General features: G+C 38.7%; 1 protein-coding gene and 1 long non-coding RNA gene across 2 annotated transcripts in view; one reads left to right on the top strand and one right to left on the bottom strand.

Moving 5' to 3' along the window:
- Nucleotides 1–22,662, top strand: part of RAB2A (RAB2A, member RAS oncogene family) — a 113,603-nt gene that overhangs the window by 51,943 nt on the left and 38,998 nt on the right. The window lies entirely within an intron of this gene.
- LOC130682882 (uncharacterized) lies at nt 2,779–13,877 on the bottom strand. The gene is made up of 3 exons (XR_008996310.1): nt 13,504–13,877; nt 13,088–13,462; nt 2,779–2,856 (listed from the first exon to the last, which is right to left on the bottom strand). It is a non-coding gene; the product is annotated as an uncharacterized LOC130682882 (long non-coding RNA).

The following is a 22,662-nucleotide window of genomic DNA, read 5'->3' as shown; positions in this document are numbered from 1 at the left end:
ATGCTGTTAGTATTTTGATAGGGATTGCATTGAATCTGTAGATTGTTTTGGGTAGTATGGACATTTTAACAATATTAATTCTTCCAATCCATGAGCATGGTATATCTTTCCACTTATTTGTGTCATCTTTCATTAGTGCCTTACAATTTTCACAGCACACATCTTTCACCTCGCTGGTTAATATATTTCTAAAATTTTCTAAATTTATTTCTAAATTTTTATTCTTTTTGAAATTTTAAATGAAATTGTCTTCTTGATTTCTCTTTCTGCTAGTTTGTTAGTGTATAGAAATGCAGCAGATTTCTGTATATTGATTTTTATCCTGCAGGCTTACTATATTCACTTATTCTAATAGTCTTTTGGTGGGATGTTAAGGGCTTTCTACATACAATATCATGTCATATTTTTTAATTCATTTTGTTATCATTAATCTACAATTACATGAAGAACATTATGTTTACTAGACTCCCCCCTTCACCAAGTCCCCCCCACAAACCCCATTACAGTCACTGTCCATCAGCGTAGTAAGATGCTATAGAATCACTACTTGTCTTCTCTGTGTTGCACAGCCCTCCCCATGCCCACACACACACATTATACATGCTAATTGTAAGGCCCCCTTTCTTTTTCCCTGCCCTTATCCCTCCCTTCCCACTCATCCTCCCCAGTCCCTTTCCCTTTGGTAACTGTTAGTCCATTCTTGGGTTCTGTGATTCTGCTGCTGTTTTGTTCCTTTTCTTTGTTCTTATAATCCACATACGAGTAAAATCATTTGGTACTTGTCTTTCTCTGCCTGGCTTATTTCACTGAGCATAATACCCATACCCTCTAGCTCCATCCATGTTGTTGCAAATGGTAGGATTTGTTTTCTTCTTATGGCTGAATAATATTCCATTGTGTATATGTAACACATCTTCCTCATCCATTCATCTACTGATGGACACTTAGTTTGCTTCCATTTCTTGGCTATTGTAAATAGTGCTGCGATAAACATAGAAGTGCATATGTCTTTTTCAAATTAGGCTGCTGCATTCTTAGGGTAAATTTCTAGAAGTGAAATTCCTGGGTCAAATGGTATTTCTATTTTAAGCTTTTTGAGGAACCTCAATATTGCTTTCCACAGTGGTTGAACTAATTTACATTCCCACCAGCAGTGTAGGAGGGTTCCCCTTTCTCCACAGCCTCGCCAACATTTGTTGTTGTTTGTCTTTTGGATGGTGGCTAACCTTACTGGTGTGAGGTGATATTTCATTGTGGTTTTAATTTGCATTTCTCTGATGGCTAATGATGTGGAGCATTTTTTTCATGTGTCTTTTGGCCATCTGAATTTCTTCTTTGGAGAACTGTCTGTTCAGCTCCTCTGCCCATTTTTTAATTGGATTATTTGCTTTTTGTTTGTTGAGGTGTGTGAGCTCTTTATATATTTTGGAGTATCATGTCCTTTTAATTATTCCTTATCAATTTGTTTTCATACAGGATACTAAACAAAAGTGTCTCCCTTTTCAGTAAAGCTTTTGTATATATTTCTAAGTTGTTGCAGCACACCTGATGGAGAGGATGATAGCCTGATATCAGAAATTGGTAGAAGCTGTACTTACAGAGAGATATAAGGTAGTAGATCACAGGAAGTTGTTTGGAAAACTGTTTTAACTCATGCAACTGTGCAGCTGGCTTCCTTCTGGGTTTGCCAGTGGGAGGCAGTGAGAGATAAGAGGCTAATAGCAAAAAGAAGCCTTTATGTCTCTAGTCCCTGCTCCTGCCCAACAGCGCCCCTGGAGGTCTGGTTCCTGAGCTTTGGTAACCCTGGTTTCTTTGTCCTCCCCAATTTAAGAATGGTAGCAGCTTCCTGCTCTTGCTTATCTCAGGGTTGCTTAACCACCTCTTCTTTGGGCTGTTCAGCTCATCCTTTACTGTAACCAACTCCCAAGAATTAAATTCCCTCTGTTTTAAATACGTTAAGTATGGATTCTGTTTTTCTGGTTGGATCCTAATTACTGTATCTTGTGACATCCTTAGCAACCGTGTATTTTTCAGACATGAAATAATTTAGCAGATAATTAGTACATATGTTTTAAAGGAACATTGAAATGTTTGCTAAAATAAATATAAGACAGTGTCAATATTCTGCTGCATACTTGCCTATGCCTGATGAATAGAAGAGAAGGTGAAAAGGTTATAGTTGGGCCATGACTAAGAAATATTATTATATTAGAAAAGAGGACATAAGAGACCATAAAAAGCAAGGGAAGTTCCTTACCTTTTGACTACTGTCTTAGACTTGGTATAATGTGAATCAAAGATGCAGTTTATAAATATCTTCCTAGGTACAATTACATTGAAGGCCCAGACTAGAACACAGGGTGGTTCAAAGGCTATTGCAGTGGACCAACATCATCATTATCATGTGGGACTTGTTACAGAATCTACTAAATCACATTCTTCATTTGAACAAGCTCTCTAAATGATTCTTATGAACATAAAAGTTTAAGAACCATTGGAGCAATGGCTTTCAAATATTGATTACCTAGCTAAAAATGTTTTATATATTGACCTTACACACACATATATTATTGACCCCTGACACATCCTAGCCTTTCAGTTCCTTTATTTCCTCTTCTCCCATGATCTTACTTCTCTCCCTCAGCTACTTAAATCCCAGAGTCATACCCAGACCTTGTCTTTACCAATATCTGGAACCACTTCAGAATCTCAGTTTCGTGCAACTGGCTGTTTGCCCATTCCCTCCCATTCTTCTAGGAACCCTCTGATTCCTAACACTAACAATGTAGTTGCCCCAGCAGACCTATAATCCATTGATCCAACCATCTTTTCCCTCTTATCCCTCTCATGTACTTACTTCCCTTCTTTTTTTTTTAAACAATTATTTTTTATTGAAGGGTAGTTCACGCACAGTATTACATTACATTAGTTTCAAGTGTACAACACAGTGGTAAAACATTCATATACATAATTCTAGGTTCCAGCTATCACCCTACCAAGCTGTTAAAATGTCTTGACTATATTCCTTATGCTATACATGATATCCGGGTAACTTACTTATTTTACCATTGGAAGTCTGTCTTTTTTTTTTTTTTTTTTTTTTTTTTGTGAGGGCATCTCTCATATTTATTGATCAAATGGTTGTTAACGACAATAAAATTCTGTATAGGGGAGTCAATGCTCAATGCACAATCATTAATCCACCCCAAGCCTAATTTTCGTCAGTCTCCAATCTTCTGAGGCATAACAAACAAGTTCTTACATGTAGAACAAATTCTTACATAATGAATAAGTTACATAGTGAACAGTACAAGGGCAGTCATCACAGAAACTTTCGGTTTTGCTCATGCATTATGAACTATAAACAGTCAGTTCAAATATGAATACTCATTTGGTTTTTATACTTGATTTATATGTGGATACCACATTTCTCTCTTTATTATTATTATTTTTAATAAAATGCTGAAGTGGTAGGTAGATACAAGATAAAGGTAGAAAACATAGTTTAGTGTTGTAAGAGAGCAAATGTAGATGATCAGGTGTGTGCCTGTAGACTATGTGTTAATCCAAGCTAGACCAGGGCAATAAAACATCCACATATGCAGAAGATTTCTCTCAGAACAGGGGGGGTGAGGTTCTAAGCCTCACCTCTGTTGATCCCCCTTTTTCTCACCTGATGGCCCCCCTGCGACTGTGCCTGTCTTAGGTTGTTCCTCCCTTGAGGAATCTTACCCGTCTCTGACTAACCAGTCATCTTCCGGGGCCATACAGGGAAATGTGAAGTTGGTAAGTGAGAGGGAAGCCTTATTGTTTGAAAAGGTTAGCTTTTTACTTCTTTGCATATTTATGCCCTGTGGCTTCTATGCCCAGCATTTGTCTTGAGGTATCTTTACCACTTGGAAGAATTATGATACTCGGTAAATTTGATATGAGGCACGAATTCTATTTAAGGGTTGTAATTAGGAAGGAAGAAGAAAAGCTATAGAAGTAGCAGGCGGAAGAAAACATGGGAAGATTGATTATTTCTTTGACATACCTTCGTGTAGAGTACTTCAGCATGTATAGGTTTTAAGCTACTACTTAAATTGCGCACACACATTAACATAATAGGAGTATAGTTACATAACCAAAGCATATCTGTAATTACCAGCCATCTCCAGTGAAACCAAGAAAACCAGTTAGGCACCTTAGGCATTTGTGAAAACTTATCTATGATATGGTGGATATTGTCCAACTGAACTTGAACAGTCTGAGAGAAATCAGACAAATTAAAACAACCCATTCCTGGGGACTGTTCACATGCCATATGTTCTTTTAACAGTAAATAGTCTGTGGTTGTAAGACTTTGGAGTGCTACAATTTGCACTTCTCCAAATTCTTGGTTGAGTTCCAACAGTATAGATCCAGTCAAATTTGGTGTTTTACTGTATGCACAGGTCAGCTTAGATATCTCCTTCCTCATTCCCATGGCAAGTCCAGGAACTGGTGGGATGAGTGCATCTACAGCTGTAGCAGTGCGTGGATCTTTGTTGGGGTTTTTTGTTTTTTTGGTTTTTTTTTTTTCTTTTTTTTTTTTTTTTTTTTTTTGTAGATAATTATTTTTTTATTGAAGGGTAGTTGACACACGGTATTACATTACATTAGTTTCAGGTGTACAACATAGTGATTCAACATTTATATACATGACAATTCTAGGTACCAGCTATCACCATACCAAGCTGTTACAATATCTTGACTATATTCATTACATCCCGGTTACTTATTATTTTACCATTGGAAGTGTATACTTTTTTTTTTTTATGAGGGCATCTCTCATATTTATTGATCAAATGGTTGTTAACAACACTAAAATTCTGTATAGGGGAGTCAATGCTCAATGCACAATCATTAATCCACCCCAAGCCTAATTTTCATCAGTCTCCAATCTTCTGAGGCATAACAAACAAGTTCTTACATGGAGAACAAATTCTTTTTTTTTTTTTTTTTCTTTTTTAAATATTTTTTATTGAAGGGTAGTTGACGCACAGTATTACATTACATTAGTTTCAAGTGTACAACACAGTGGTAGAACATTTATATACATAATTCTAGGTTCCAGCTAACACCCTACCAAGCTGTTACAATATCTTGACTATATTCCTTATGCTATACATTACATCCCGGTTACTTATTTATTTTACCATTGGAAGTCTGTCCTTTTTTTTTTTTTTTTTTTTTTGTGAGGGCATCTCTCATATTTATTGATCAAATGGTTGTTAACGACAATAAAATTCTGTATAGGGGAGTCAATGCTCAATGCACAATCATTAATCCACCCCAAGCCTAATTTTCGTCAGTCTCCAATCTTCTGAGGCATAACAAACAAGTTCTTACATGTAGAACAAATTCTTACATAATGAATAAGTTACATAGTGAACAGTACAAGGGCAGTCATCACAGAAACTTTCGGTTTTGCTCATGCATTATGAACTATAAACAGTCAGTTCAAATATGAATACTCATTTGGTTTTTATACTTGATTTATATGTGGATACCACATTTCTCTCTTTATTATTATTATTTTTAATAAAATGCTGAAGTGGTAGGTAGATACAAGATAAAGGTAGAAAACATAGTTTAGTGTTGTAAGAGAGCAAATGTAGATGATCAGGTGTGTGCCTGTAGACTATGTGTTAATCCAAGCTAGACGAGGGCAATAAAACATCCACGTATGCAGAAGATTTCTCTCAGAACAGGGGGGGTGAGGTTCTAAGCCTCACCTCTGTTGATCCCCAATTTCTCACCTGATGGCCCCCCTGCGACTGTGCCTGTCTTAGGTTGTTCCTCCCTTGAGGAATCTTACCCGTCTCTGGCTAACCAGTCATCTTCCGGGGCCATACAGGGAAATGTGAAGTTGGTAAGTGAGAGGGAAGCCTTATTGTTTGAAAAGGTTAGCTTTTTACTTCTTTGCATATTTATGCCCTGTGGTTTCTATGCCCAGCATTTGTCTTGAGGTATCTTTACCACTTGGAAGAATTATGATACTCGGTAAATTTGATATGAGGCACGAATTCTATTTAAGGGTTGTAATTAGGAAGGAAGAAAAAAAACTATAGAAGTAGCAGACGGAAGAAAACATGGGAAGATTGATTATTTCTTTGACATATCTTCTTGTAGAGTAACTTCAGCATATAGGTTTTAAGCTACTACTTAAATTGCGCACACAGATTAACATAATAGGAGTATAGTTACATAACCAAAGCATATCTGTAATTACCAGCCATCTCCAGTGAAACCAAGAAAACCATTAAGGCACCTTAGGCATTTGTGAAAACTTATCTATGATATGGTGGATATTGTCCAACTGAACTTGAACAGTCTGAGAGAAATCAGACAAATTAAAACAACCCATTCCTGGGGACTGTTCACATGCCATATGTTCTTTTAACAGTAAATAGTCTGTAGTTGTAAGAGTTTTGAGCGCTACAATTTGTACTTCTCCAAATTCTTGGTTGAGTTCCAACAGTATAGATCCAGTCAAATTTGTTGTTTTACTGTATGCACAGGCCAGCTTAGATATCTCCTTCCTCATTCCCATGGCAAGTCCAGGAACTGGTGGGATGAGTGCGTCTACAGCTGTAGCAGTGCGTGGATCTTTGTTGGGGTTTTTTGATGATCATCTTCTGGCATGAGTCTTCCAGAGAGTGCAGATGTTGGAAGTTCTTTTTCATATCGTATCTTAGTTCATTTTCGGGGTAGCCCAATTAGGCTTTGATCCTCTGTATAAACACAAACAGACCCTTTGCCTACACTTTTATATGCCCTTTATACCCTTGTGTATAACTCGTTGGAAGTTACCACACAGGAACTGCACTTTTTTTTTTTTTTTTTTGCTTTGTTTTTGGTATCACTAATCTACACTTACATGACGAATATTATGTTTACTAGGCTCTCCCCTATACCAGGTCTCCCCTATAAACCCCTTTACAGTCACTGTCCATCAGCATAGCAAAATGTTGTAGAATCACTACTTGCCTTCTCTGTGTTGTACAGCCCTCCCTTTTCTCCTACCCCCCCATGCATGTTAATCTTAATACCCCCCTACTTCTCCCCCCCCTTATCCCTCCCTACCCACCCATCCTCCCCAGTCCCTTTCCCTTTGGTACCTGTTAGTCCATTGTTGAGTTCTGTGATTCTGGTGCTGTTTTGTTCCTTCAGTTTTTCCTTTGTTCTTATATTCCACAGATAAGTGAAATCATTTGGTATTTCTCTTTCTCCGCTTGGCTTGTTTCACTGAGCATAATACCCTCCAGCTCCATCCATGTTGCTGCAAATGATTGGATTTGCCCTTTTCTTATGGCTGAGTAGTATTCCATTGTGTATATGTACCACATCTTCTTTATCCATTCATCTATCGATGGACATTTAGGTTGCTTCCAATTCTTGGCTATTGTAAATAGTGCTGCGATAAACATAGGGGTGCATCTGTCTTTCTCAAACTTGATTGCTGCGTTCTTAGGGTAAATTCCTGGGAGTGGAATTCCTGGGTCAAATGGTAAGTCTGTTTTGAGCATTTTGATGTACTTCCATACTGCTTTCCACAATGGTTGAACTAACTTACATTCCCACCAGCAGTGTAGGAGGGTTCCCCTTTCTCCACAGCCTCGCCAACATTTGTTGTTGTTTGTCTTTTGGATGGCAGCCATCCTTACTGGTGTGAGGTGATACCTCATTGTAGTTTTAATTTGCATTTCTCTGATAATTAGTGTTGTGGAGCATCTTTTCATGTGTCTGTTGGCCATCTGTATTTCTTTTTTGGAGAACTGTCTGTTCAGTTCCTCTGCCCATTTTTTAATTGGGTTATTTGTTTTTTGTTTGTTGAGGCGTGTGAGCTCTTTATATATTCTGGACGTCAAGCCTTTATCGGATGTGTCATTTTCAAATATATTCTCCCATACTGTAGGGATCCTTTTTGTTTTATTGATGGTGTCTTTTGCTGTACAGAAGCTTTTCAGCTTAATATAGTCCCACTTACTCATTTTTGCTGTTGTTTTCCTTGCCCGGGGAGATATGTTCAAGAAGAGGTCACTCATGTTTATGTCTAAGAGTTTTTCGCCTATGTTTTCTTCCAAGAGTTTAATGGTTTCATGCCTTACATTCAGGTCTTTGATCCATTTTGAGTTTACTTTTGTATATGGGGTTAGACAATGGTCCAGTTTCATTCTCCTACATGTAGCTGTCCAGTTTTGCCAGCACCACCTATTGAAGAGACTGTCATTTCGCCATTGTATGTTCATGGCTCCTTTATCAAATATTAATTGACCATATATGTCTGGGTTAATGTCTGGATTCTCTAGTCTGTTCCATTGGTCTGTGGCTCTGCTCTTGTGCCAGTACCAAATTGTCTTGATTACTATGGCTTTATAGTAGAGCTTGAAGTTGGGGAGTGAGATCCCCCCTACTTTATTCTTCTTTCTCAGGATTGCTTTGGCTATTCGGGGTCTTTGGTGTTTCCATATGAATTTTTGAATTATTTGTTCCAGTTCATTGAAGAATGTTGCTGGTAGTTTCATAGGGATTGCATCAAATCTGTATATTGCTTTGGGCAGGATGGCCATTTTAACGATATTAATTCTTCCTAGCCACGAGCATGGGATGAGTTTCCATCTGTTAATGTCCCCTTTAATTTCTCTTAAGAGTGACTTGTAGTTTTCAGAGTATAAATCTTTCACTTCTTTGGTTAAGTTTATTCCTAGGTATTTTATTTTTTTTGATACAATTGTGAATGGAGTTGTTTTCCTGATTTCTCTTTCTGTTGGTTCATTGTTAGTATATAGGAAAGCCACAGATTTCTGTGTGTTGATTTTGTATCCTGCAACTTTGCTGTATTCCGATATCAGTTCTAGTAGTTTTGGGGTGGAGTCTTTAGGGTTTTTTATGTACAGTATCATGTCATCTGCAAATAGTGACAGTTTAACTTCTTCTTTACCAATCTGGATTCCTTGTATTTCTTTGTTTTGTCTGATTGCCGTGGCTAGGACCTCCAGTACTATGTTAAATAACAGTGGGGAGAGTGGGCATCCCTGTCTAGTTCCCGATCTCAGAGGAAAAGCTTTCAGCTTCTCGCTGTTCAATATAATGTTGGCTGTGGGTTTATCATAGATGGCCTTTATTATGTTGAGGTACTTGCCCTCTATTCCCATTTTGCTGAGAGTTTTTAACATGAATGGATGTTGAACTTTGTCAAATGCTTTTTCAGCATCTATGGAGATGATCATGTGGTTTTTGTCTTTCTTTTTGTTGATGTGGTGGATGATGTTGATGGACTTTCGAATGTTGTACCATCCTTGCATCCCTGGGATGAATCCCACTTGGTCATGGTGTATGATCCTTTTGATGTATTTTTGAATTCGGTTTGCTAATATTTTGTTGAGTATTTTTGCATCTACGTTCATCAGGGATATTGGTCTGTAGTTTTCTTTTTTGGTGGGGTCTTTGCCTGGTTTTGGTATTAGGGTGATGTTAGCTTCATAGAATGAGTTTGGGAGTATCCCCTCCTCCTCTATTTTTTGGAAAACTTGAAGGAGAATGGGTATTATGTCTTCCCTGTATGTCTGATAAAATTCCGAGGTAAATCCATCTGGCCCGGGGGTTTTGTTCTTTGGTAGTTTTTTGATTACCGCTTCAATTTTGTTGCTGGTAATTGGTCTGTTTAGATTTTCTGTTTCTTCCTGGGTCAATCTTGGAAGGTTATATTTTTTTAGGAAGTTGTCCATTTCTCCTAGGTTTCCCAGCTTGTTAGCATATAGGTTTTCATAGTATTCTCCAATTATTCTTTGCATTTCCGTGGGGTCCATCGTGATTTTTCCTTTCTCGTTTCTGATACTGTTGATTTGTGTTGACTCTCTTTTCTTCTTAATAAGTCTGGCTAGAGGCTTATCTATTTTGTTTATTTTCTTGAAGAACCAGCTCTTGGTTTCATTGATTTTTGCTATTGTTTTATTCTTCTCAATTTTATTTATTTCTTCTCTGATCTTTATTATGTCCCTCCTTCTGCTGACCTTAGGCCTCATCTGTTCTTCTTTTTCCAATTTTGATAATTGTGACATTAGACCATTCATTTGGGATTGCTCTTCCTTTTTTAAATATGCTTGGATTGCTATATACTTTCCTCTTAAGACTGCTTTTGCTGTGTCCCACAGAAGTTGGGGCTTAGTGTTGTTGTTGTCATTTGTTTCCATATATTGCTGGATCTCTATTTTGATTTGGTCATTGATCCATTGATTATTTAGGAGCGTGTTGTTAAGCCTCCATGTGTTTGTGAGCCTCTTTGCTTTCTTTGTACAGTTTATTTCTAGTTTTATGCCTTTGTGGTCTGAAAAGTTGGTTGGTAGGATTTCAATCTTTTGGAATTTTCTGAGGCTCTTTTTGTGGCCTAGTATGTGGTCTATTCTGGAGAATGTTCCATGTGCACTTGAGAAGAATGTATATCCCGCTGCTTTTGGATGTAGAGTTCTATAGATGTCTATTAGGTCCATCTGCTCTACTGTGTTGTTCAGTGCTTCCGTGTCCTTACTTATTTTCTGCCCAGTGGATCTATCCTTTGGGGTGAGTGGTGTGTTGAAGTCTCCTAGAATGAATGCATTGCAGTCTATATCCCCCTTTAGTTCTGTTAGTGTTTGTTTCACATATGCTGGTACTCCTGTGTTGGGTGCATATATATTTAGAATGGTTATATCCTCTTGTTGGACTGAGCCCTTTATCATTATGTAGTGTCCTTCTTTATCTCTTGTTACTTTCTTTGTTTTGAAGTCTATTTTGTCTGATATTAGTACTGCAACCCCTGCTTTCTTCTCACTGTTGTTTGCTTGAAATATGTTTTTCCATCCCTTGACTTTTAGTCTGTACATGTCTTTGGGTTTGAGGTGAGTTTCTTGTAAGCAGCATATAGATGGTTCTTGCTTTTTTATCCATTCTGTTACTCTGTGTCTTTTGATTGGTGCATTGAACCCATTAACATTTAGCGTGACTATTGAAAGATATGTACTTATTGCCATTGCAGGCTTTAAATTCGTGGTTACCAAAGGTTCAAGGTTAGCCTCTTTAGTATCTTACTGCCTAACTTAGCTCGCTTATTGAGCTGTTATATACACTGTCTGGAGATTCTTTTCTTCTCTCCCTTCTTGTTCCTCCTCCTCGATTCTTCATATGTTGGGTGTTTTGTGCTGTGCTCTTTCTAGGAGTGCTCCCATCTAGAGCAGTCCCTGTAAGATGTTCTGTAGAGGTGGTTTGTGGAAAGCAAATTCCCTCAGCTTTTGTTTGTCTGGGAATTGTTTAATCCCACCGTCATATTTGAATGATAGTCGTGCTGGATACAGTATCCTTGGTTCAAGGCCCTTCTGTTTCATTGTATTAAATATATCATGCCATTCTCTTCTGGCCTGTAGGGTTTCTGTTGAGAAATCTGACGTTAGCCGGATGGGTTTCCCTTTATAGGTGACCTTTTTCTCTCTAGCTGCCTTTAACACTCTTTCCTTGTCCTTGATCTTTGCCATTTTAATTATTATGTGTCTTGGTGTTGCCCTTCTTGGATCCTTTCTGTTGGGGGTTCTGTGTATTTCCGTGGTCTGTTCGATTACTTCCTCCCCCAGTGTGGGGAAGTTTTCAGCAATTATTTCTTCTAAGATACTTTCCATCTCTTTTCCTCTCTCTTCTTCTTCTGGGACCCCTATAATACGGATATTGTTCCTTTTGGATTGGTCACACAGTTCTCTTAATATTGTTTCATTCCTGGAGATCCTTTTGTCTCTCTCTATGTCAGCTTCTATGCGTTCCTGTTCTCTGATTTCAATTCCATCAATGGCCTCTTGCATTCTATCCATTCTGCTTATAAACCCTTCCAGAGTTTGTTTCATTTCTGCGATCTCCTTTCTGGCATCTGTGATCTCCTTCCGGACTTCATCCCATTTCTCTTGCGTATTTCTCTGCATCTCTGTCAGCATGTTTATGATTCTTATTTTGAATTCTTTTTCAGGAAGACTGGTTAGGTCTGTCTCCTTCTCTGGTGTTGTCTCTGTGATCTTTGTCTGCCTGTAGCTTTGCCTTTTCATGGTGATAGGAATAGTCTGCAGAACTGGGACGAGTGACGGCTGGAAGGACTTCCTTTCTTGTTGGTTTGTGGCCCTTCTCTCCTGGGAGAACAGCGACCTCTAGTGGCTTGTGCTGCGCAGCTGCACGCAGACAGGGTTTCTGCTTCCTGCCCGGCTGCTATGGAGTTAATGTCCGCTGTTGCTGTGGGCGTGGCCTGGCTCGGGCAGCTACTCCAAAATGGTGGAGTCGCGTTGGAGCAGGAGCTGCTGGGAGGCTATTTATCTCCGTAAGGGGCCTCCCTGCTCCCTGCAGCCCAGGGGTTAGGGTGCCCAGAGATCCCGGATTCTCTACCTCTGGATTAAGTGACCCGCCCTGCCCCTTTAAGACTTCCAAAAAGCACCCGCCAAAACAAAACCACGACCACCAAAAAAAAAAAAAGAAAAAAAAGTTTTTATTTAAAAAAAAAAAAAAGGTGTTCTTTCGTTTTTCTTTATTCTCCCGTGCCAGCCTCAGGCCTCTGCTCACCGGTCTTTCTGCCCTGTTTCCCTAGTATTGGGGTCCCTATCCCTTTAAGACTTCCAAAAAGCGCTCGCCAAAACAAAAAAAAAACGGTCGCGCGCTTTTCTTATGTCCTCTGGCGCCCAGCCTCCAGTGCCTGCTCACTGTTCTTGCTGCCCTGTTTTCCTAGTATCGAGCGCCCTGCACTCTGGCCCGGATGGCTGGGGCTGGGTGTTCGGCAGTCCTGGGCTCCGTCTCCCTCCCGCTCTGCCTGCTCTTCTCCCGCCGGGAGCTGGGGGGATGGGCGCTCGGCTCCCACCGTGCAGGGGCTTGTATCTTACCCCCTTCGCGAGGTGCTGGGTTCTCTCAGGTGCGGATGTGGTCTGGATATTGTCCTGTGTCCTCTGGTCTTTATTCTAGGAAGGGTTGTCTTTGTTATATTTTCATAGATATATGTTGTTTTGGGAGGAGATTTCCACTGCTCTACTCACGCCGCCATCTTCCACTCCTCCCTCCTTACTTCCCTTCTTACCCAGCTTTAATTCTAACCATTACAGTTATATCATTATAATTACTCCTACATACACCCTCAATGCCCTCGTTCCTATTGTGCTTCATCGTGCTCTGTGGCTAACCCATTGGTTATCCAACTATCTACTCATGGAGAAAACACAGCCATGCTAGCTGGTCTCATGTTAATTTCTTGGGCACTAACTTCTAACTGCCTGACAATTACCCTTTATTTCTAGTCCATTCTCTCTGCACATTCCTATATATTACTCCTTTGTGCTCTTGAAGCATGCAGCACCTTTCCTATAGTCATTCTCAATAATCTTGGGTTCTATTTCACTTGGAAAATAGAGACAACTAAAAGGGTATTTGCACAGGTTTCCACCTGTGCAAATAGAGGGTCCACCACCCTCTAAGAGGGTCCACCACCACATAGACCCTCTTGCCTCCCCATGAACTCAGCCTCTTCCTTGCCCAGTGGATGAACTCTAATTTACCAACTAAGACCTATTCAAGAACACTGCTTCAGTGGTTCTTTTGTCTCCCAGGCATTATTAATTTTCCCTCTTTTTTTGGATGGTCATTTTCATGACTTCTCTTCTCCAGCTTTCAATCCTTTTCTCTCCTTTAGCAAAAGTCCTTAGAAAAAATTGTTCATATTTTCTATCTCTTACTATTTCTCCATTCATCCTTTATTGAAGCCATTCCATTTAGGGCTCACTCCTCTGCATATGTATATTATCCAGCTGCTTACTCAGTATCTTCCCTCTTTGATGTCTAAGTGGTATCTCAAATTTAACATGTCCTAAATAGTCTTCCCAGATCTTCACAAGTGTACATGTACATACATCCATACTCCCATACCCATCCTTTCACCTAGATGTATTTTTCTCCTTTTATATATATATATATATGTGTTTGTGTGTGTGCGTATGTATTTTCATTAAGGTATTGTTAATATACACTCTTATGAAGGTTTCACATAAAAACAGTGTGGTTACTACATTCACCCATGTTATCGTGTCCCCCCCCCAATACCCCATTGCAGTCACTACCCAACAGTATAGTAAGATGCCACAAATTGACTATTTGCCTTCTCTGTGCTACACTGTCTTCCCCGGATCCCCCACACACACCATATGTGCCACACATAATGCCTGTCAATCTCCTCTCCCTCCCTCCCCACACGTCCTCCCCCATCCCTGCCCTTTGGTAACCACTAGTCCCTTCTTGGAGTCTGTGAGTCTGTTGCTGTTTTGTTCCTTCAGTTTTGCTTCATTGTTATGCTCCACAAATGAGGGAAATCATTTGGTACTTGTCTTTCTCCACCTGGATTATTTCACTGAGCATAATATCCTCCAGCTCCATCCATGTTGTCGCAAATGGTAGGATTTGCTTCTTTCTTATGGCTGAATAGTATTCCATTGTGTGTATGTACCACATCTTTACCATTCATCTACTGATGGGCACTTAGGTTGCTTCCATATTTTGGCTACTGTACATAGTGCTGCAGTAAACATAGGGGTGCATATGTCTTTTTGAATCTGAGAAATTATGTTATTTGAGTACATTTCAAGGAGTGGAATTCCCAAGTCAAATGGTATTTCTATTTTTAGTTTTTTGAGGAATCTCCATATTGTTTTCCACAATGGTTGAACTAGCTTACATTCCCACCAGCAGCGTAGGAGGGTTCCCCTTTCTCCACATCCTCGCCAGCATTTGTTGTTCTTAGTCATTTTGATACAGGCCTTCCTAACTGGTATGAGGTGATATCTCATTGTGGTTTTAATTTGCATTTCCCTGATAATTAGTGATGTGGAGCATCTTTTCATTTGCCTGTTGGTCATCTGAATTTCTTCTCTGGAGGATTGTCTGTTCAGATCAACTGCCCATTTTTTAATCAGATTATTTGCTTTTTGATTGTTGAGGCGTGTGAGTTCTGTATATATTTTGGATTAATAACCCCATGTCGAATTACAAATATATTCTACCATATGTCATTTACAAATATATTCTACCATATATGTCATTTACAAATATATTCTTCCATACCGTATGATGCCTTTTTGTTCTGTTGATGGTGTTTTCTACTGTACAGAGGTTTTTTAGTTTGATGTAGTTCCATGTGTTCATTTTTGCTTTTGTTTCCCTTGCTCGAGGAGATGTGTTCAGAAAAAAGTTGTTCATGTTTATATTCAGGAGATTTTTGCCTATGTTGTCTTCTAAGAGTTTTATGGTTTCATGATTTCTGATCCATTTTGAATTTACTTTTGTGTATGGGGATAGACAATAATCCAGTTTCATTCTCTTGTGTGTAGCTGTCCAGTTTTGCCAACACCATCTGTTGAAGAGGCTGTCATTTCCCCATTGTATGTCCATGGCTCCTTTATCATATATTAATTGACCATGTATTGTTGGGTTTATATCTGGGATCCCTGGTCTGTTCCATTGGTCTATGGGTCTGTTCTTGTGCCAATACCAAATTGTCTTGATTACTGTGGCTTTGTAGTAGAGCTTGAAGTTGGGGAGCGTAATCCCTCCAGCTTTATTCTTCCATCTCAGGATTGCTTTGGCTATTCGGGGTCTTTTGTGGTTCTGTATGAATTTTAGAACTATTTGCTCTAGTTCGTTGAAGAATGCTGTAGGTGTTTTGATTGGGATTGCATTGAATCTGTAGATTGCTTTAGGCAGAATGTCCATTTTGACTATATTAATTCTTCCTGTGCTTGAGCATGGGGTGTGTTTCCATTTATTGGTATGGTATCTTCTTTAATTTCTCTCATGAGTGTCTTATAGTTTTCAGAGTATAGGTCTTTCACTTCCTTGGTTAAGTTTATTCCTAGGTATTTTATTCTTTTTTTTATTTTTTATTTTGAGAGGGCATCTCTCATATTTATTGATCATATGGTTGTTAACAACAATAAAATTCTGTATAGGGGACTCAATGCACAATCATTAATCAACCCCAAGCCTAATTCTCAACAGTCTCCAATCTTCTGAAGCATGATGAACAAGTTCTAACATAGTGAATAAGTTCTTACATGGTGAACAGTGCAAGGGTAGTCATCACAGAAACTTTCGGTTTTGATCACACATCATGAACTATAAACAATCAGGTCAAATGGTATTTTATTCTTTTTGATGCAATTGTGAATGGAATTGTTTTCCTGATTTCTCTTTCTGTTAGTTCATCATTATTATATAGGAATGCCACAGATTTCTGTGTATTAATTTTGTATCCTGCAACTGAATTCAGATATTAGATCTGGTAGTTTTGGAGTGGATTCTTTAGGGTTTTTTATGTACAATATCATTTCATCTACAAACAGTTTAACTCTTCTTTACCAATCTGGATGCCTTTTACTTCTTTGTGTTGTCTGATTGCCGTGGCTAAGATGTCCAAAACTATGTTGAATAAAAGTGGAGAGAGTGGGGATCCTTGTCTTGTTCCTAATCTTAAAGGAAAGCCTTTCAGCTTCTCGCTGTTAAGTATGATGTTGTCTGTGGGTTTGTTCATATATGACCTTTATTATGTTGAGGTACTTGCCCTCTATACCCATTTTGTTGAGAGTTTTTATCGTGAATGGATGTTGAATTTTGTAGAATGCTTTTTCAGCATCTATGGAGATGATCATGTGGTTTTTGTCCTTTTTTTTGAAGTGGTAGATGATGTTGATGGATTTTCTAATATTGTACTGGAATATTTGCATCCCTGTAATAAATCCTACTTGATCATGATGGATGATCTTTTTGATATATTTTTGAATTCGGTTTGCTAATACTTTGTTGAGTGTTTTTGCATCTATGTTCATCAATGATATTGGTCTGTAATTTTCTATTTTTGTGTTGTCTTTACCTGGTTTTGGTACTAGGGTGATGCTGGCCTCATAGAATGAGTTTTGAAGTATTCCCTTCTCTTCTACTTTTTGGAAAATTTTAAGGAGAATGGGTATTAGGTCTTCACTAAATGTTCGATAAAATTCAGCAGTGAAGCCATCTGGTCCAGGAGTTTTGTTCTTAGGTAGTTTTTTTATTACCTATTCAATTTCTTTGCTAGTAATTGGTCTGTTCAGATTTTCAGTTTCTTTCTGGGTCAGCCTTGGAAGATTGTGTTTTTCTAGAAAGTTGTCTGTTTCTTCTAGGTTATCTAGTTTGTTAGCATATAATTTTTCATTGTATTCTCTAATAATTCTTTGTATTTCTGTGGTGACCGTAGTGATTTTTTCCTTTCTTATTTCTGATTCTGTTTAAGTGTGTAGACTCTCTTTTTTTCATGGTAATTCTGGCTAAGGGTTTATCTATTTTGTTTATTTTCTTGAAGAAACAGCTGCTTTAATTGATTCTATTGTTTTATTCTTCTCAATTTTATTTATTTCTGCTCTAATCTTTATTAAGTCCCTCCTTCTATTGACTTTGGGCCTCAGTTGTTCTTCTTTCTCCAGTTTCATTAATTGTGAGTTTAGCGTGTTCATATGGGATTGTTCTTTCCTGAGGTAGGCCTGTACTGCAGTATACTTCCCTCTCAGCACAGCTTTCACTGCATCCCACAAATTTTACAGTGTTGAATTATTGTTGTCATTTGTCTCTATATATCGCTTGATCTCTGTTTTTATTTAGTCATTGATCCATTGGTTATTTAGGAACATGTTGTTGAGTCTCCATTCATTTTCTTTGCATAATTTATTTCTAGTTTCATACCTTTGTGGTCTGAAAACTGGTTGGTATAATTTCAATCTTTTTGAATTTACTGAAGCTCTTTTTGTGGTCTAGTATGTGGTCTATTCTGGAAAATGTTCCATGTGCACTTGAGAAGAATGTGTATCCTGCTCCTTTTGGGTATAGAGTTCTGTAGACGTCTGTTAGGTCCCTCTGTACTAATGTGTTGTCCAATGCCTCTGTCTCATTACTTATTTTCTGTCTGGTTGATCTGTCCTTTGGAGTGAGTGGAGTGTTGAAGTCTCCTAGAATGAATGCATTACATTCTGTTTCCCCTTTTAATTTTGTTAGTATTTGTTTCACATATGTAGGTGTTCCTATGTTGGGTGCATAGATACTTAATAATGGTTATATCCTCTTGTTGGATTGATCCCTTTATCATTATGCAATGTCCTTCTTTGTCTCTTGTGACTTTCTTTGTTTTGAAGTCTATTTTGTCTGATACCAGTACTGCAGGCAACTCCTGCTTTTTTCTCCCTTTTGGTTACATGAAATATTTTTTTCCATCCCTTCACTTTTTGTCTGTGTACGTCTTTGGGTTTGAGGTGAGTCTCTTGTAGGCAACATATAGTTGGGTCTTCTTTTTTTATCCATTCAGTGACTCTGTGTCTTTTGATTGGTTCATTCAGACCATTTACATTTAGGGTGATTATCGATAGGTATGTACTTACTGCCGTTGCAGGCTTTAGATTCATTCCCAAAGGTTCAAGGGTAACTTCCTTGCTATCTAAGAGTCTAACTTAACTCACTTAGTGTGCTATTACAAACACAATCTAAAGGTTCTTTGTTTTTCCCGTGCCTTTTCTTCCTCCTCCATTCTTTATATATTAGGTGTCATATTCTGTACTCTTTGTCTGTCCCTTTTTATTACCTCCGGTGACAGCTATTTACCCTTAGGAACACTTCAGTGTATAGCAGTCCCTCCAAAATAGACTGTATAGATGGTTTGTGGGAGGTAAATTCTCTCAGCTTTTGCTTATCTGGAAATTGTTTAATCCCTCCTTCAAATTTAAATGATAATCTTGCCAGATAGTGTATTATTGGTTCAAGGCCCTTCTGTTTCATTGCATTAAATATATCATGCCAGTTCCTTCTGGCCTGTAAGGTTTCTGCTTAGAAGTCTGATGATAGCCTGATGGGTTTTCCTTTGCATGTGATCTTATTTCTCTCTCTGGCTGCTTTTAATAGTCTGTCCTTATCTTTGATCTTTGCCATTTAAATTACTGTATGTCTTGGTGTGTAGTCCTCCTTGGGTCCCTTGTGTTGGGAGATCTGTGCACCTCCATGATCTGAGACACTATCTCCTTCCCCAGAGTGGGGAATTTTCAGCAATTACTTCCTCAAAGGCACTTTCTATCCCTTTCTGTCTCTCTTCTTCTTCTGGTACCCGTATAATATGATTATTGTTCCGTTTGGATTGGTGTCACATTTATTTCAGTATTCTTTCATTCTTAGAGATCCTTTTTTCTCTCTGTCCCTCAGCTCCTTTGATTTCCTCTTCTCTAATTTGTATTTCATTTATCAACTCCTCCGCTGTATCTAATCTGCTTGTTAATACCCTCCACTGTGTTCCTCAAAGATTGGACCTCCATCCTACATTCTTTCCTGAGTTCTTGAATATTTTTCTGTACCTCCAGGAGCATGTTTATGATTTTTATTTTGAAATGTCTTTCAGGAAGTTACATTAGTTCAGCCTCACCTGACCGTTTTTGTAGAGTTGTTGAAGTTTTGCTTTGAACCAGGTTCCTTTGACATTTCATATTTGTATGTGGTGCCCTCTAGTGCCCAGAAGCTCTATTCTCTGGAGCTGCTCAGACCCTGGAGCGATATCAGGGGTTGCAGGGGAATTGTGCTGGTGCCTGAGGGGAGGAAAGAGCTGTTACCTGCTTCCCGGGTACCATGCCTGTCTCCACCGTCAGAACCAGTGGGCTAAACACACAGGTGTAAGTCTCTATGGTTTGCATTGGTGGCTGCTGTAGGCACGGCTCCCCTCTGGCTGGCCTGACGCCAGTGTAGGATTTGCCAGTTTGCGAGCCAGGTGCAGGCTGGCCAGGAGGAATGTGCAGCAGTCTGTAAATCATGGTGGGGGGCCTTGGAGCTGTGTAGCCAGCCAGGGGCTGGAGCGCGTGAGGATCGTGAAAGTTCCCAACTGCTGGGCACTGCACCCGGACAGTTCTGTTTACCTGTCCTTTGTCCTGAGCAGTAAGCTCAGTGCAATCCTAACCCCTTAAGCAGCCCTCTCGCTTTTAGGAAGTCTCTGTGACTGCCCTCCCAGATCAGGTGGATATGGATCCTTGTTTTCCACAAGCAGCTAGAATCTCAGTCTCTCCAGGTATTCTGCCTGTCTTAGCTTTCCAGCTCCACTAATCACCAGAGCGTCATGGAATGTAGGATCGTGCTCCCAGAACAGATCTCCAGGGATAAGTGTTCAGCAGTCCCAGGCCTCCACTCCCTCCCCACTCTGTTTCTCTTCCTACTGCCAGTGTGCTGGGGTGGAGGATAGGCTTGGCTCGTGCCGGGTCATGGCTTTGGTACAGTACCCTCTTCCGTGAGGTCTGTTCTTTCCTCCAGGTGTATGCAGTCTGGTGCAGCCTTCTTTCCTGTTGCTCTTTCAGAATTAGTTGTATTAACTATATTTTCATATTATATGAGGTTTTAGAAGGTCTCTGTCCCACCTCTGTCGCCGCCATCTTTAATCCTCTCAATCCTATTTTTCTCCTTTTTATAAAAGCATATATAAGTGAATTCCATCGTCTCCCACCAGTATAAAGTCCATTACCACAGAGTTATCTCTTTCTTTCATTGCTGTATCTGCAGCACTTGATATATTTAAGGACTTTGTAAACATTTACTAAATTCTTATACTGTATCTGGGGGGTAGCTTCAAAAAGCAATATACAGTGTTTAATGCATGCATTCCTGTATGTTGTTTACAAATCATACTATTTACAGCCCACTGATTCCCACTCATTTATTTTGCTACCTGCTAATGGAGTTTTACAAACAATGGTCTAGAGGCAAGACCATTTATATATGTTTATTCCATCTTTCTGTCTCCCCCCATTTCTTTAAACCAGTCAGCCTCCAAGAAATGAATGCTGGGAGGGGTGAAAGTGTAGTTTTGGGAAAAGTTGGTAGAGTTAAGGTATCATGTTTTCTGTCAGGCCCTTCACAGATCAGTTAAAAAAATACCTGGTTTATTTGGGGTTCAACTTTCTAATTGCTTGAGTTATCTAGGATAATAATCTAGAAATGTTGGTATATAATATGGAATAATAATAATATTAGCTGACACATAATTGAAAATTATTCCATGCCAGCATTGTTCTATTTTGTATGTAATAACCCTTTTAATCTTGAGAAAAAAATGTTACGAGATGGGTGTCATTAATACTGTTTTTACAGGTAAGAAAACTAAGACACAGAAGAGATTAATAACTTTCCCAGAGTCACGCAATTAGTAGGTATCGATTATTGACTGCTCACTAAATTGTTACTATAAAAGGATGCAACAAATGTTTGCTATGCAAGGATAATAATGACCTAGAGACAGTTGGAAAATATGTGTTTATATTCAGAGTATTTTGCTCTGGATACTTGAAAGGAAACCTACCTGAAAAAATAAGCAACATTCCTGACAGTGTCAGGTAAATGAGCCTTGCTTTTGGCTCCACAACTTCTCTGGCAGCCAAATAGGCTGTTAATTGAAAATGTATCTGAAAGAGAGCCTCAGGGGCACAGGGGATGATGGTTTATCCCATTAAAAAAAGATAAGAAATCCTTTCTAAATGGGACTCCCAAGCATATGTATATATTTAAGGAAAATATTCAAAAATTTTAGCAATCCAGAAGAGAAAGTTTTTGGTTTTTATTTGTTTCTGAAACTTACAGAGCACTTTAGGTTTTAGTGGGGTTTTTTGCCATATAGAACAGAGAGGTAAAACCTGCATTGAACCCAATTATGAGAAGGTAAATGGGAATTATGTTCTGAAGTGGAAGTTGAAATTAGTCTTTATTATGATAGGACAACAGAAATCACTACTTTTCAGTAATCAACAGTACTTGTCAGTTTTTCCTGTTGAAATGTATTTTTCTTCCTACCATTATTCCTTAGCCATTCTTGGAAAATACAGTAAGTTTCTTTTGTTCATGTTTTTTAATTCTTTATCGTGACCCTATTGTTAAGTGATGTGATAACATCAATTTTATTGTGACTTTCCCTGCTTTAGAAACTATCCTGATTTTCATATAACATGATATTCACTTAATAGTCTTTAAAATTGGATATATTTTTAAAGGTAAAATCTTTGTTTTAATTTTAAGCTTCAGCAGCCTTTATTTACTTACTTTGAATAAAGAGATTATAACATACCAAAACCCAATTATGGCTAAGTTACGCAAAAGTGTGAATATATTAGAATATCTGGAGTTTTATATAGAAACCACAGAGAGTAGAGACTGGGACTTAGGAATGGGCAGGAATGAAGCATCTTAGAGGCCAGGAAGCCAGAACCGTAACAGTAATCCTGCCCCTGAAGCAGTCTTAGCCTTTCATCTGCTAGAAAGAATGGTTGCCAGTCAGTTTTAGTGTCTATCTCTCTGCTCAAGATGTTGGCTCCAGAGAAGGAGCTTTTACTTGTTTCTTGTCTTGCTTGCTCACCCTTGATATCAATCAAGGATCTGTTTCTAATTTGTAGTTGTTTGTCAAATTTTACATTATAGACTCGATTGAACAAACCTTGAGTCCTAATGAGCAATGCAGATGTGTTTGGATTGTGGTTAAAAGCCCATCCATGACAATGGAAGGAAAAACAGGATTTTTCTCTCTAGTTTGTGGCTAGAAACAAACACACTTATGAAAGGCTTCCA

This window comes from Manis pentadactyla, chromosome 3 (genome assembly GCF_030020395.1).
Source record: "Manis pentadactyla isolate mManPen7 chromosome 3, mManPen7.hap1, whole genome shotgun sequence".
NCBI lineage: Eukaryota > Metazoa > Chordata > Mammalia > Pholidota > Manidae > Manis > Manis pentadactyla.
This window is presented reverse-complemented; position numbering and strand designations above follow the sequence as displayed.